At 41.1% G+C, this 15,278-nt stretch overlaps 1 protein-coding gene across 13 annotated transcripts in view; it reads left to right on the top strand.

Moving 5' to 3' along the window:
• The first annotated feature begins 5,271 nt into the window (after window positions 1-5,271).
• Window positions 5,272-15,278, top strand: part of clip1a (CAP-GLY domain containing linker protein 1a) — a 158,944-nt gene continuing 148,937 nt past the window's right edge. For 11 of the 13 annotated variants that reach the window (XM_080208339.1, XM_080208340.1, XM_080208332.1 and 8 more), the window contains exon 1: window positions 10,129-10,223. The gene's annotated coding sequence lies outside the window, so the exon portion shown is untranslated. Of the gene's footprint in view, window positions 5,359-10,128; window positions 10,224-10,735; window positions 10,850-15,278 lie in introns of those variants that run through there. The other 2 variants (XM_080208328.1, XM_080208327.1) reach the window with 2 other exon arrangements.

Genomic DNA, 15,278 nt, shown 5'->3' with positions numbered 1-15,278 from the left:
CTGTTCGGTTCACGACTTCGGGCAGAGTTCAATATAGTGCTACTGAAGTGTCAAACTATGCAGAAAAACAAAATACTGCTTCATGCAAGAAGTCTGAAATAAAAACCAAAAATGCTGGAAATACTTATCAGCCAAGCAATGCTATCAGCTGGTGAAAGGTCTCAGACCTGAAATGTTAACTCAGTTTTTCTCTTTCCACTGTTAGTGGAAATACCCAGCTAAGGCAACATTTTTCTGTTGTATATTCTACATCATTTCAATATATTAATGTTGGGTGTGAAATAGATGGGGCTAAGTTGCAACATTTCACAATCCTGAAATCCTGCTTCAGTTGGGTATGAGGAAAGTCGCTAATCAACAGTTACCAGTGCGGTTTTAAGAGGCTGCTGGTAGTGCAGAACCGTACCCAGATTCATTCAATGCCTTTGAGTTGTTGAAGAATTTTTTTTACTTTAATATTTGTCAACATAGTGGTTATATTACTGCTAATTGAGAGCATTGGACTTGCAATCAAGAGAACCTGAGAGTGCACATCCCACTATGGTGGTTTGAGAATTTGAGTTCTGTTTCAAACAAATCTGGAAGTAAAAAGTTGATGTCACTGCAGAAACATAATAGAATCATCATTAATTCTCTTCAGGGAACTAATTTCTTCAGTCCTACACCAACAACAGTGCCTTCTCGCGTAACCTAGCAAACCACCTTCAGTTAAGGACAAATAGGGATAAACAAATACCAGTTTTGCAAGCAACCCTAACATCCTGAGTAAAAACTATAAAGCTCAACTTGTATCATGGGATTTTTTACAGGATCTGTTTAAAGTTTGGCAGGTGTTTGTAATACTCAGAAGTGGAATGTTATGATCCACCTACCATTTTTAATATGTAAATATTTTGGCTGGAGGCAAGCAGTTTTGGAAGTGGGAATGGTATAAGCAGTCTTTGATCGTTTGATATACAAAGAGTAATTTAAAAGTTTGCAGTCTGAAAGCATGTCTACTTTACCACAAAGAATAACTTTATTTGAGGGCACCCTTTATTGAATTACACATACTCTGTTAAACCTTTTGCTGACACTGCTTATAAAGGTCAAGTATAACCAAATATTTAATTACACCAGAAGTTCTGAAGTGACAGCCTGTCGCTGTCTTAAAGATAGAAAGTCAAAGATGTGCAGGTTAGGTGAATTGGCTATGCTAAGTTGGCCCTTAGTGGCCCAAGGTGTGTAGGTAGGGGTATTAGAGAGATAAATATGGTTATGAAGCTCTGTCAGAGAGTCTGTGTACACTCAATCGGCCAAATCGCCACCCCCTGCACTGTAGGGATTTTATGAAATTGTTCTTGTAATTGAGTTGAGTTGCGTTGCCTTTAATTTCAATCCAGTGTATTTTTATCTTTCACAGTAGATGACAAAAAATTCACAGTAGTTTAGAAGATGCAACATGAATGCAACACTGATACAAAGTCACAAATGATTAAAAACAGTTGTTAATGCAAGAATTTTCAGCGACTAGTTTTATCAGGTCTCATTTCAGCCCAGAAAACACAGGTCCACGACACTGCAAATTATATTTTTCAGTGAAAGTGTTTGTAACTAATGCAACAGGGTACTTTTTGGTGCATAGAATAACAACTAAGATCCGATATGATCTTGTTTAAATTGAATCTTATGGAATTCATGATAAAAGGCCCTTCATTTGGGCCAGTATTCAGCATGTAGAGCAAAACGCAGAACATTTTACACTTGATAACTAGGTTCCTACACGAGAGAGAGAGCATTGCTTCTACATCTAGGTTTGGTTTCATGCTGAGTATATGCTTCTGATTGGTGTATAACCTGACATCAAAACTATAGTAAGAAGTCCGATAACACCAGGTTTAAGTCCAACTGATTTATTTGATAGTAAACTCACAAGCTTTCAAGGTTTCCCTCTTCGTCAGGTGACGAAAGGTTTCTGGTATTGTCAGACTTCTTACTGTGTTTACCCCAGTCCAACACTGGCATCTCCACATCATCAAATCTATATCCACATGGGGGAGAAAATCAGAAATTGGCAGTCCATTTCAATTTCTATAGAGCAAAATTCTGTTCAAGGTCCTTGCCAATCAGCTAAAGTCTGTGCTGAAGTTGGTGACCTATCCTGATTAGATTGGCACTGTAGCCAGCAGGAAGATCCCTGAAAGCATTGTGCTCTTTTGGATATGATCTGTATATAAGCAAGGCCACGTTCTTTGAGAGCAGGGTGACTAAGATTCCCTTCATTGTCAGGTCAGACTGCTCTAAGGTGTTGGGGATGTGTTTTGGGTGGGGTGAGGCATGTACCAAGCATGTTGCCAAAATCTGAATGTACAGAAGCAATTCTTCAGAATGCAAGAACTTTATTATCAGGTGTCAAATGTTCTTAGTTTTGGTCTATATACTGTCTGATCCAGAAATTGCACTTGCACTGTGGTGGTCATCTGAGCATCTTCTGCTCTATCTGAAGATCAAAAATGGATCATATCCATGGAGATGCAATGTACAAATCACTAAATAGAGGACAGAAAGGCCCAAATGCCACCCTCATTCTGATGGCCACCTTTGTGTGCAACATCAAGCTGGGCATAGAACCTAGGTTTTATCCATGGTGTTACAAAGGATGAGTCTGGTGATATCGTCACAGAAGGCTGCATTCAGTTGCACCATACCAGAAAAACACCTTTGACAATAGTCCAGCAGGAAAAGGAAATGGTGGATCTAATCAGATGATTCCCTGAGCTGAATGTCAAGCCCATCTGGCATCATGCCTCATTGGCAGAACTCTTAAATAACCGTCAATTTGTAGCTAGGCTGGTGGTGAGAAGGGCCAGCCTTGTCAGATCCTTCCTGTACACATAATCTCAGTGTCAATGCATGCTTTCCTTAACTAGCTGTGGTGGGGAAGACATTGTCACTTATTTTGCAGAGCAGATCTGGAAGAAATGTACTGTTTTTCTATCAAGGTTCAGTCTAAGCAACTCTTTACCCAAGACTCAGTGGTCTATGGGTGTTCCTAGGGATACACTGAGATCGGAATCAATTGCTGCTCAAGAACCATTAACTCAGTGAAAGATGCTCCTTGGTTTGCCCAAAATTTGATCTTCCTGTGCAAAGAGCTGTTGTTAAAGAGGTGTTGCAGATTGTAATATTCCAATGTGTAGAACTATGCTGAGGGATGGATAAAGCTGGGGGCAGACACTATAAAGACTCAATGGGGAAAGCTCATGAATAAGGCTCTCACTCCATAGTATACCAAGGGGGGTGGGAACCAGGTAAACCTCAGGTTGTATGTTTGACATGAAATGTAAATGTACATAAAGCCTGTTTTTTTTCATTTGTGGACATGGGCATCACTGACTAGTCAGCTTTTATTGCCTAATCCTAGTTGCCAGAGGGCAGTTGAGAGTCAACCACATTGCTGTGGCTCTGGAGTCACATGCCAGCCAGACCAGGTAAGGACTGTCGATTTCTTTCCCTAAAGGACATTAGTGAACCAGGTGGATATTTCACCAATCAACAATGGTTTCATGATCATTCTGTTATGCTAAATCTACAGGGGTGCTCCAAGTACTTTTTAAAAATGTTAAATATGAACTATTGTGTGGCTTTTATGAATAAAATATATTTTGGGGGAAATCATTTTGTTAATGAACGAATATACCCTGAGACATACTGAAGAATACATTATGCTCAAATGTGCAAACTACTTTAAACTGCCTGTAGTGAACAATGAATTTATGACCTAGAGTTTTCACCATAGGCACAGTTTGGAAAATGGACCTGCAATTGTGCAAAATGTTGCACCTAGTTTGCGAATGTCAGTTCATGTCTAAACACACTGGTGCAGTGGTAGTGTCCCAACCTCTTGGGTAGAAGCTCTGGGTTCAAGACCCACTTAAGCTCTTGATAGCCACGGAAGATACATTCATAACGTAGCAATGCAGGTTGAATATCAGGCTGTAAATCCAATGCGTGTGCCCAATGACATTGCTAAGAGCAAGAGTTTTCTGGTCAGCCAATGGCAAACCAATGAAGTACTTTACCAAGTATAGTCACAGACCAATCCTATGGAAGTCAATGATCATCAATATCCTCTTGGGGCGTGGTATCTGAAAAAGGAGGATTGTCGCACCCAGACTTAAAATGGATGTAAATCAATTTAAATAAGCGGGACCACACCATATGATTATTTTTTAATTATGATAATTTAGTTTTCAACTTAGCTGATCGTCACACACACATCAGGCATAAAATGTTTTTAATTCCGCATTTCGGGAATTAAATTTTGTGATTTATAGTTATGCCATAAAAATAAGAAAAATAAAAATACAGAGCAATGGGTACACATTTTTAAAGCCCTAAAAATTGCAATTAAACACCAGATTTTTTTGCTGCGCTTGAATCCCTGCTGACAGTGGGAAGTTTCTGAACTAGTGTGCAGGGTGGACCCTCGATCTGAGAGTTGAGGGAACGGCTGGTCTTGTGTTTTCAGACAGGATCTGATCACGGAATTAAAACAATGCTGGAGACTTAGATACACTGTAGTTCCATATACAAAGGCAGAAGAAATTCAAGGCTATGTTCAAATCATATTAAATCCCCACGGGAACGAGTCTCCTTTTAAGATGAAAGCAAATTACTGAGGATGCTAGAATCTGAAATCAAAAGAAAAAACACTGGAAAACCTCAGCAGATCTGGCAGCAAGTGTAAGGAGAGAAAAGAGCTGATGTTTCGAGTCCACATGACCCTTCGTCAACGATAAATCGAGATTACAATAATTCATTGAAATCACTAATAATGTTGACTCTGTAATGAATCTGGTGAACAAACTAAATTAGGGTTGAATGCCAAATGGGATGTGAATGTGTAAATGATTTATGACTTCGCCTATAGTTTTTAAAATTTTTCCTTTAATGGGTGGTAAGAAAACTATATAGTTAACTATATATGGCTAACTATATTAGTAAATGATTTTACACATTAAAGTTTGTCCCCCAGTACATTTTCGTTATATTGTTTCATTCCAAACGCCAAAAAAAAACTTATGTTGAGATGTGTATGATAGGTGAAAACGAGATTTAGAGGTACAAAATGATGTATTTCGTTAGTTTGGCATATTTGTAGATATTGGCTGCAGCCTTCCGCTCGAACTGGAAGAATAAAAAGGATTATCTATCATGTGATTCATAAGCGTTTGGATGGGCAGATTTCCCAGTTCACCGTCTTTCCAGATTCCCCACTCTGGCCACACACAAGCTGAACATCTCAGTTTCTGTCCTATTTGCTATCTGGAAAAGCGGCGAAGTTTGCTACATTCACACGAGGAAGACAGGGAGAATGTGAGTTATTTTTGCATTCCCGTGAAAATATTTTCCTTTTAGTTTAAGAGTTACAAAATTTTAAAGAGATTTTACACCGCTCATCGACATTGAATTTAAAAAGTCAAATGAAAAGCTATTAATGATTAAATATATTATGAGTAATAGAGTAACAATTTCGTCAAGCATTTATAGAGAGCGACTATAACTCGAGGTTTCAAAAGTTCCGATTTGGTGAACATTTTGCGCAAATCTCGGAGTGATCCTGAATGCCTCAAAAATCTATCGCTTATTTGGCCCAGTCGCAGTGCCACTTTCGGTATCTCACCTGCGCTTCCCTCAGCTAACGAGTAAATCCTGCTTCTTCTTTCCCTCGCTTGGTGTTACTCAAAATCTTTCTTCATATTTCTCTTTGCCTACACTGTGGTTACCCATTCCTTCCTCTGGGCCTGCCCGTGCTACTGACACTGAACACCTACATTGTGCTATTAGCAAGGTTATTTATTCCCATAACCAGTGCCGCCTATACATCCTTCCACACGCATTCCCTTCACTCATTATCCACACTACATTTATCCAGTGCCACACTCCTTTCACCCGCTCTTCACCCAATACCCAAAATCTGTTTTATTCATTTACACCAGGTGAGCACCGATGGATAGGCTAGCATTTATTGCTCATCTTGAATTGCCCAAGAGAAGGTGTTGATGTGCTGCCTTCTTAGTCCCTGTAGAGGTGGAGGTGGAGGCAGGGGAGACCAATGATACTGTGTTATTGTCACTGGGTTAGTAATCCAGAGACCCAGGGCAAGACTTGGGAACCCGGGATCAAATTCCCAAATCCGTCATGGCAAGATTGTGAAATTTGAATTCAATAAAAGTCTCAAAAGTCAAATAAGCATGAAATCATTGTCGAATCTTATAAAAACCCATCTGGTTCACGAGGGATATTATATATTTCAAAGTGGTGATTTTGTCCTTCTGAATGATAGTGGTTGTGGGTTTGAAAGATGCTGCTTAAGGAGTTTTGGTGAGTTCTTGCAGTGGATAGTACACATTGCTGCCACTGTTCATCGGTGGTGAAGGGAATAAATGTTTGTGGAAGAGTTGCCAATCAAGTGGATTGCTTTGTCCTGGATGGTGTTGAGCTATTTGAGTGCTGTTGGAGTTACACTGATCCAGGCAAGTCTCTCCCTTTACCTATTGCTGACACTTACTACATGCAGTGAAGATATCCCTATAATCCAATGCAACACTCATTAGGTCCAGCACTGATGCTTCCTACATCCAGTGCTGACACTCCCCAGGCCCAGTGCTGATAATCCTTGGTTCCAGTGTAACACTCCTTATTCAATGCTGGCAAATTTGTAATATCAAGGGTCCTCTCTCCTCTCAATTGTAAAATTAAATTTTAATTGTCAGAATGAATTAGGAAAGTTATCCAAAAGGAATCTTTAGTTCTTGACTAGCTACAGGCCATTCCAGAAAGAAGTATGTTGTCACAAGTTTCACAGAATTTATTAAGTTAATTGTAATAACTACAAAATTACAATATTTAACAAGGTAGTGGATCAGTCCGTTCACTCTGGAACAGTGGCTCTCAATCTCCGATTGACTGTGCCACTGTCGCTTGTTTTGTTGCCTAAAGTCTATCTTCTTTCTTCATGCTGTGCCTAGGCACCTAGCTACTGAAAGCTGTTGCTCATTACAAGGGATAGGCAATGGCCTAGTGGTATTATCACTAGATGGTAAATCCAGAAACTCAGCTATGTGCTGGTGGCCTGGGTTTGAATCCTGTCACGTCAGAAGGTGGAATTTTAATTCAATAAAAATGATTTGGAATTAAGAATCCACTGATGACCATGAAACCATTGACAATTGTTGGAAAAACCCATCTGGTTCACTAATGTCCTTTTGAGAAGGAAATCTGCCGTCCTGACCTTACCGTACCTGGTCTGGTCTGGCCTGGCCTGCATGTGACTCCAAAGGCACAGCAATGTAGTTGACTCTCAACTGCCTTCTGAACAGGGGCAATCAGCGATGGGCCAGCCAGCGATGCCCATGTACCATGAGCGAATAAAAAAAATTTAGTTCTAATTAGCCCAAACCACACATAATCAGTCTCTGATTGGTTAAGTGTTGTTTGATCAATGTCTGATTGGTCCCTTAATTGATCACCTTGCTGATATCACTTCCCATTAACTTCTAATTGGCTCCCTAAAATATTAGTCACTTGTGGAAACATCCTTCTCTTTACAACTTATCTGCTATTTTATTATGTTTATAGCTTTTCCACTGAGATGACAAAGAACTACAAGGTAATTTGTGTGTCTGTTTATTTGCAATCAGAGGATGTGTGGTGTCACTTCCTAATGATTGATTTCTTTTAGGGCTCACGTCCCGAACTACCTAACTGATACATCTTAGGTGTTCTGGAAAGTTCAAATACCTACATGCAATTTCTTATCGATTGCTGATGCCTGAAGCAAGTTATTTAAAAACAAGCAACTAAAAGTACAAAAGACATACGAGTTTAAACTAATACAGCAATTACAAAATCACTACAGTACACACAAAATCAATACATAAATTTGATTGGAGTGCTAAAGTTGAAGGATGAATGGAAGTTGCCAAAGTCCCAGAGAATAATAGGCTCCTCTCCCTCTTTCTGAGACAGAGCTGATTGATGGTGATTTTAACCTATGCATTACTACACCTCAGACAAAGGGCAACTTGAGGAAGCAGGGCCTTTGCGAATAACCTCAGCTGGTACGGGAACTGAACACGCAGTGTGTTCATGAACTAGCCATCCAGCTAACTGAGCTATCTGACCTCCTTGAGAGAGCAATAGACACATTACAAAATACAATGTTTCAGAAAATACATTACAGACACCCCATTTCCAGCGATGTCACTGCCGTATCCAGTGCTGACATCCCATAGTCAGTAGTTCATTCAGCACTAACGTTCCCCATTCCAGGATGACATTCCCTGTATTCATTGCCAACACCCCTGTATGCTGCGCTGACATGCCCTATACACAGTACTGATCCCTATGATTCAGTGTTGACATTCTTGTATCCAATGCAGACACACCCTATACACAATGCTGACCCCTATATCTAGTGTAGACACTCCTTGTATCCAGTGCTGACACACTCAGGAGAGGTGGTGACATAGTGGTATTGTCACTTGACTAGAAATCCAGAGGCCCAGGAAAAATGCTCTGGGGATCTGGGTTTGAATCGCACCACAGCATATGGTGGAACTTAAAAACGCAATAAAAATCTGATGTTTAATGATGACCATGAAACCATTGCAGATTGTGATAAAAACCCATCTGGTTCACCAATGTTCTTTAAGGAAGGAAATCTGCCATCCTTACCTGCTACGTGTGTCTCCAGACTTACAGCAATGTGGTTGATTGTTAAATGTCCTCTGAAATGGCCTAGCAAGCCACTCAACCGCTACAAACGTAACAAAAAGGACAGACCATCTGGCAACGTCAGAGGCCCCAGAAATGACAACAGTGAACCCAGCCCTGTTGACCTTGCAAAGTCCTCCTCATTAACATCTAGGGCCTTGTGCTAAAATTGGGACAGCAGTCTCACAGACTAGTCAAGCAATGGCCTGACATAATCATACCCACAGAATCATACCTAACAGATCATGTCCCTGACACCACAATCACCATTCCTGGGTATATCCTGTAATCTGCAGACAGTTGGAAGTGACTTGCCCTGGGAACCCTCAACATCGACTGGACCCCATGAAGTCTCATGGCACCAGGTCAAACATGGACAAGAAAACTTCCTGCTGATTACCAGGTCCCAGCCCCCCTCAGGTGATGACTCAATACTTCTCTGTTGATCATCACTTGGAGGAAACAGAACGCATGCTGGGTGAGGGACTTCAATGTCCATCACCATGTATGGCTCAGTAGTACCAATGCAGACTGAGTGGGCCAGGTCCTAAAGGCCATAGCAGCTAGACTGAGACTGTGACAGGTGGTGAGGGAACCAACAAGAGGGAAAAAGATCCAACCTCATTTTCGCCAATCTGACCACAGATGCATCTCCATGATAGTACTGGTAGGAATGACCACTGCACAGTCCTTGTGGAGACAAAGACCTGCCTTCACACTGAGGTTACCCCCCCCCCCCCCCATCACATTGCGTGGCAATACCAACATGCTAAATGTTGAACAAATCTAGTAACTATCTAGTAACAAATCTAGTTGACTTTGAACAAATCTAGTAACTCAAAACTGGGCATCCATGAGACACCGTGGGCTGTCAACAGCAGCAGAAATTGCACACAATCTGTGACCTCATGTACAAGAATATCCTCCAATCTACCATTACCTCCAAGCCAGGAGATCAATTCTGGTTCAATATAGAGTGCAGGAGGCCATGCCAGGAGCAGCAAACCTAAAAATGAGGTGTCAACCTAGTGAAGTTACAATATTGGACTACTTAACATGTTAAAACGCATAAGCAGCAAGTAATACAGCTAAGCATCCCATACCAACAGATCAGATCTAAGCTCCACAGACCCTGCTGACCCTCCCCATATCCAGTGCTAACACATCGCATATCCAGTACTAACACTCCCATATTCAGTGCTAACTCTCTCCATGTCAAATGTTGATTCCCTATATCCAGTGATGATTCCATCTAGTGATTCCTCATATCCAATGCTGATTCCCCATACCCAGTGCTGACTCTGGGCTGTGTGGGAGGTGGCCTGACGTCAGTTGGCGGGGCCGCTTGTCGGGCTGCCTCTCTCTGTCTGTCTGTCTGTGTGTGTCGCTGGCTGGAGCAGGCGGAGCGGAGCCGAGAGGAGAGGCCGGGACAGCAGCCGGGGACAAAGTTACCACAAGTGGAGGTGAGTTTGTCCCCAGGGCCTTGGGGAAGGAGGAGGGGAAGCTGGGCCGGGCTGACTGGAGGCTGGGCCGCCTGGCGATGGGGCGGTGAGTGCGGCTGGGCCTGGGCTGCCCGGCCGGGCCTTTGGGGAGGGAAGCGGCTGGGGAGCTGGAGGCAGTTAGTGCTGAGCGGCGGGGTGGTGCCTGAGTGTGAACTTTGAAATGGTCAGTAAATGGTGAGGTGAAAATTGCCGGCGGGAATAACCCTGAACCCCTCCCCCCGGTTAAAGCAGCCACGGCGGTTTGTTTCCTCACATAGAGACCGGGACACAATCTCCCTGTCACTGCCAGCCGCCCTTTTCTCCACTTGTCTCAGCATTCAGATTTTATTTTCAAATATACACTTGCTGCTTCTCTCGCGTCGAGTCGTGGTGCCTGTCAGATGACAAGGGGGCTGTGCCAACTCACACCAGGGCTCTCTCTTTCACTTTAGTCATCCTCTGCTCTCTTACTTTATCAAGTGTCCAATAAATTCATAACTGTTGCACAACGACAGTAGAATGTCACTGTACCTCGAAACCATAGCCACAAGATGAAGTTGCACAATCCACCTGCGTTGTTCAATTCTTTTGACACTATTAAATAAGAGGTATGCTTCATGTTTATTTAAATCAGATTTGTTTTAAGGTGGCTTACTATAAGTGGTAACTGGATTAAGTGGTAACAAATAAACAGTTGCTTGTCCTGAGCTGATTTTGATCAGCTTGTCTTTTTCTGCTTGTCATTTTCATAAGTTTATAAGGCTGGTTTTGTATTCTTTGCAGCTTCAGTTGCCACACGATTTTTTTTTGAATTCTTGTATTACTGGCTAGCAGCTATTTTTAAATCCACATGTACAGAGATATTGCATTAATTGGATTATACACATTTGCATCTTTGTTTTTAAGTCACTCCATGGCCTTGTACCTCCTTGTCTCTGTGGCTCCTCCAGCCCCACAAACCTCTGATTTATATGTGCTCCTCTAATTCTAGCTTCTTGAGCATCTTTGATTTTAATCCCTTCTCTGTAGGTGGCTGTGCCTTCACTTGTTTGGGCCCTGGAATTCTCTGTCCCTAAACATCTCTGTACCTCTCTTTCCTCCTTAAAACCTATCTCTTTGATCAAGTTTCGGCCATCTCCCAAATATCGTCTTGGGTAACCCAGAGTCCAACGGACAATAAAGGAATTATGATATAATTTTGGCCTGCAGGGGAATTTGCTGGCAGTGGTATTGTTATGTATCTGCTTCACTTGTCCTTCTAGATGTTGGTGGATGTTTGGAAGGTGTTTCCTAAGGAACCTTGGTGAGTGCCTGCATTGCATCTTCTAGATTATAAACATTGATGCGGTGTTCGCCAGTAGTAGAAGGATTGAATGTGGGTGGAAGGGGTAGCAATCAAGCAAGCTCCTTTGTCCTGGATGGTGTTGAGTTTCTTAATTGTTGTTTGAGCTGCACTCATCCAGGTGAGTGGAGAATATTTCATCACACTCCTGACTTGTGCCTTGTAGATGGTGGACAGGATTTGGGGAGCCAGGAAATGAGTTACTTGCTGCAAGATTCCTGGCCTTTGAGTGGCCTTGTAGCTACAGTATTTATGTAGCTAGTCCAGTTCAATTTTTGATTAATTGTAACCTCCAGGATTTTGATAGTGAGGAATTTAGTGATGGTAATGCAATCGAATGCCAAGGGGTGATGGTTAGATCCTCTCTTGTTAGAGATGGTCATTGTGTGGCACTTGTAGCCCAAGCTGGATATTGTCTAGGTCTTGCTGCATCTTGAATATGTACTGCTTCAGTACCTGAGAAGTTGCAAATGATGCTGAACATTGTGCAGTCATCAGCAGACAGCCCCACTTCTGACCTTATGATGGGAGGAAGATCACCGATGAAACACCTGAAGTTAGTTGCAGTGATGCCATGGAAATGAGATGATTGACCTCCAACCATTGAACCATTTTCCTTGATGCTGGGTTTGACTCCCCTCCAATAAGTGGGTGGTTTACACCCTGATTAATTTGATTTCAGTTTTGCTATAGCTCCTTGATGCCATACTTAATAAAATGCAGCCTTGATGTCAAGGGCATTCAGTTTCACCTCATTCTTTGAATTCAAATCTTAATCATAACAAACAAAGAAAATTACAGCACAGGAACAGGCCCTTCAGCCCTCCAACCCTACACTGACCATGCTGCCCGACTGAACTAAAATCTCCTACCCTTCTGGAGATCATATCCCTCTATTCCTACCCTATTCATGTATTTGTCAAGATGCCCCTTCAAAGTCATTACCATATCCACTTCCTGTATCTCCCCCGGCAACGAGTTCCAGGCACCCACTACTCTCTGTGTAAAAAAAAATCTGCCTTGTACATCTCCTTTAAACCTTGCCTCTCGCACCTTACATCTGTGTCCCTTAGTAATTGACTCTTCCACCTGGGAAAAAGCTTCTGACTATCCATTCAGTCCATGCCTCTCAAAATCTTGTAGACTTCTACCAAGTCGCCCCTCAACCTCCGTCGTTCCAGTGAGAACAAGTTTTAATCATGTTTTGACTAAGGCTGTAATGAGGCCTGGAACCATGTGTCCCTGGCAGAACTGAGGCAGAGCAGTGGTGAGCAGGTTTGACAGCATTACTAATAACACCTTCCATCACTTTGCTGTTGATTTGAAAATATTATGACAGGTAATTTACTATTTCTGGACTTGCCCAAACATTACTGGACAGTTTTCCATTTCGAATGTTGTTGTTTAAAGTCCCAGGATTTAAGCGTGTAATCCAGGTTAATGTTGTAGGATGAGATGTTAAATGAGGGCTCATCTACCTGTTCCAATGAAGACTAACAATTCTTTTGCATGATTTTAAAATGAACAGGGAGTTTTCAAGAAATCCTGGCAATCGTCCCTCATGCAACAGCACCAAAGAAAAAATGATCAGCTAACTCTTTTCATTAGTTGTTTATGTGCTAGCTGACTGCATTTGCCAATATTAACAGGTGATGTCTACTTGGAAAGTAATTGACTGTGGAATTCTTTAAGGAATCCAGATAATATGCTTGTTTTTTGCTTTTTTAAAATTCATTTATTGGATGTGGGTGTCACTGGCTAGGCAGCTTTTATTGCCCATCACTAATTGCCCTGAAGATGATGGTGGTGAGCTCCCTTCTTGAACTGTTGTGGTCCATCTGGTGTAAGTACGCCCACAGTGCTGTTAGGGAGGGAGTTCCAGGATTTTGACTGAAGGAATGGCAATTTATTTCCATTTTGGGATAGTAAGTGGTTGGAGAGGAACATCCAGGTGGAGTTGTCTTTTCAATTTCTTTTCCTTTTTATTTCATAATCTGTTTAACATTATTCATATTTTGTCCTACAGTTGATAGCATTACATTTGTATATTTTTCATAACTTTATGCCATCCGAATGGGAATTTCTCCCATCAGGCTGCCAAAATTTGTCTGATTATTAAAGTTATGATCCAGATCCATTGCCTCCTGGTGGAATCAAATTTGTTGACTATCACCATATGTCCACTATTTATTATGGTTGATTTTTTTTCTCTAATTGGGAAAGCAGTGTTTAAAGAGAATTTACATATCAATTTTGTACAACATTATTTTTATATTTGTGTTAAAAGCCTCTTGATAGGAATGTAACTGATCAAACAAGTAAGAATTGCCTAAAATAGATGCTGTATATTTCCCCCTGCTTTTGTCTTTCTCTTTTTGGCAATAAATTGTACTTTGGTGTAATTTTACCTTGCCACACCCACATGGCTGCTTGTAAGGTGTGAACCTTAGTTAATGTTGACACTTTGGTGTACCTCAGCTGATTCTCCGAACACCATTTTCTTTAGATATTTGCTGAACAGCAATTAGGAATGGAAATGTTAACTGAATTTTTCTTTCCCAATCCAGGATGCTGAGGTCAGTTGTAGTGTCTTCACAGTTAACCCAGTGTGGCATAGCTAAGTTACCCTAAAGCAGATCTTACGTGGTATGTCCTTGATCTGCATAGCTCAATATAATGTCAAATGGCATATCTAGTTCATTGAATTCAATTTGTAATATCTCCCAAGTACTTTTGAAGATTTGTACTTTGGTTGCACCTGTGAAAATTGTACCAGTGACTTTTGCACTTCCTACTCATGTCAGGTTATTCTCATCCTCCTCTGAAGATGTGTTGTTAGGAAAATTAGGCACTGAATGTTTTTCCAGTGTTCTGGGTAGAAACAAAAGGAATCTATATTTTTAATTAATTAAAAAGAAAATCCTTTGTTGTGCAGTTTTAACAAAGCTGTGGGAATGTTATTTGTGATAAGTGATTCAGCTTTTCCATAGTGGAGATTATAATCAAATACATCAACTATGTAAATCTAATCTTGATCTCATCCAGGAAAACAGCCTCCCCTTGATTTTGTTTGGGTTGTAGAGATTTGCTGCAAATTGGTAGGTTTTGGATTAAAATCAGGAGTTAAGTCAGTTCAAACTTAGTGCACTTACTAGAGATAGCTCTTACAACAATGGACGATCATAATTAAATTGTGGTGATCTCAGTGGTTTGAAAAGTATATTTAATGTTTTGGAATTCAGCTTCGGCAGCACATATACTGAAGTTGGAATGATACAGAGAAGATTAGCAGTAGCCCAGACAGAACAGTTCACAGAAGCTAACATTGATTCCCCACCCTGGTTGTATTAGAGTGAAACAAGTCAACTGTGAAGGGTCCTAATAGCAGGTAGTCTGTTTACTAGCTTACACTGACTTCAAGAACTTCGCAGTTTTGAGAAATTTAAATTTTAAAGGAATTATCAGGTGAAGTTTTCTGTCCCTCTTCCAGTGAGTACACTATTTAGAAGGTAAAAATAATTAAGTTCTCCATAAAACTACTCTTTAAGAATTTTTTTCAGGCAGTCTTGTAATTGCATCATTAATATTTGCTTGTTGACTAGAAAACATAGGTTTCCAACTTCTTCACTGCTAGGCATTTAGACCTCCTCAACAATTTCAGTTTCACTAATCGTGGCTGTGATTTTTCTGGGGCA

The sequence above is a fragment of the Carcharhinus amblyrhynchos genome, chromosome 20 (genome assembly GCF_965287045.1).
Source record: "Carcharhinus amblyrhynchos chromosome 20, sCarAmb.v2.hapA, whole genome shotgun sequence".
Lineage (NCBI taxonomy): Eukaryota > Metazoa > Chordata > Chondrichthyes > Carcharhiniformes > Carcharhinidae > Carcharhinus > Carcharhinus amblyrhynchos.
The sequence above is the reverse complement of the archived record's forward strand: the minus strand, read 5'-3'. Positions and strand labels throughout refer to the sequence as shown.